Here is a 1,672-nt window from a genome sequence, read left to right as displayed (position 1 = left end):
ATTATCTCTATAACACCTTAACCAATACATGACCTTGGGCACTAAGACTCGACACCAGGAGGGCCAAGAGAAAGAGAAATTTTCCAATAGAAATTAGAAGGATTCATTCATAACCATATACTACCTTTACCAATTATTTTACCTTTCTTGTTGTCACCAAAAGTTACAAGACCTCCATCCTTTTTGGAGAGAGAACAAACTTGGATGGGTCTCCGTCATGTGCCTCAGATAACCACTATCCAAGTACCACTTGTTTTCTTAGAGGCTTTCAAACAAACCTACAAACACAAATGTTCAAGTTTGATTCTTTGGTACCCACACTTGTTTGGGTCCTATATGGTTAGCATTGACAAACTTGGGAATCCATTTCATTTTTGCATATACATTTAAGGCATTGAATTTAGACAAGTAACAAGAATAAGTTGTATGTCCAAACTTACCACATGAGAAATAAACAACATTATGCAAAGATTTATCTCTTACAACAAATTTATGCACTCTACTTTTATTAGAGAAATTATCCCTTGGAGCATTGTGCAACTTTGCCGTTTGAGAAAAAATTTCTTCTTGGAGAAGTAGTATGAGCATATTTCAATTTAAAACACTTAGGTGTAATATGGCCTTCAACACCATAATAATGACATATAGGCACAAAGTTAGATTTAACATGCTTAGACACAACCTTAGGCATATTATGAGTGCTTTAACAAAGATAGTTTTAGAACTTGAATGAGTAGAACATTAATCAATATAACCTAAACTTCTTTTATCACCAAAAGGCTTGCCTACTTCAATTATCTTGTCTAATCTTTGAGCACCTATTGTCAACTTTTTAATAGATTTTTTAGCCTTATCAAGTTCGTGCAAAGCACTAAATTCTTTTTCTTTGAGTAATTTAATCAAATTATCTTTTTCACAACTATCATGCTCAAGAAATTTAACTTTATCAAGCAAGGCATTTTTCTCATTACAATCAAAAGCATGTTTGTCACAAGAGATATTCATTTCATCAATATGCATAGCATCATGCTCATTCTCTTTTAAGCAATTTTTTCAAGTAAAGACTTATTTTTACTAGATAAAACATTGTATTTCTTTTTAAATACAACATGCTAAGTTTTTCTAAATCATTTTGCATATTTTCAAAAACTTCGAACAATTCATTATAAAAAAGAGGTTCTAGAGTTACCTCATCATTTTGTTCATCCTCTTTGTCACTATGAGACATGAAACAAAAATTGGCCACTTCTTCATTATCACTCCCACTTTCACTTTCATCGCTATCCTCCCAAGTAGCTTTCATTGCTTTCTTCTTGGATTTCTTGGATGATTTGAGAAAAGGACAATCGGTTCTAATATGACCCAGTTTCTTGCATTCATAGCATATTATCTCATCATTTTTGCTCTTTTCACCTTTTGACTCTTTTTGGTTGGAGAAATGCTTTTTGAATTGTTTCTTTCTCTTGATGAAATTCTTATACTTACGTGAAAGATAGGCAACATCATCTTCATCTTAGGAGTCAACTTCTAAAGAGATGGTCTTTAAAGCTATACTCTTTTCTTTCCTTTTTTTCTTCTCATCCTTCATGTTTCGTGATCTTTTTATTCTCATACGTCAACAACGAGCCCATGAGTTTCATCAATGGAGAAGAGTTTTGAGATCCTTTGCCTT

Source organism: Benincasa hispida, chromosome 11, assembly GCF_009727055.1.
Source record: "Benincasa hispida cultivar B227 chromosome 11, ASM972705v1, whole genome shotgun sequence".
In the NCBI taxonomy this organism is placed as follows: Eukaryota; Viridiplantae; Streptophyta; class Magnoliopsida; order Cucurbitales; family Cucurbitaceae; genus Benincasa; species Benincasa hispida.
Note: the sequence above shows the minus strand (reverse complement) of the source record.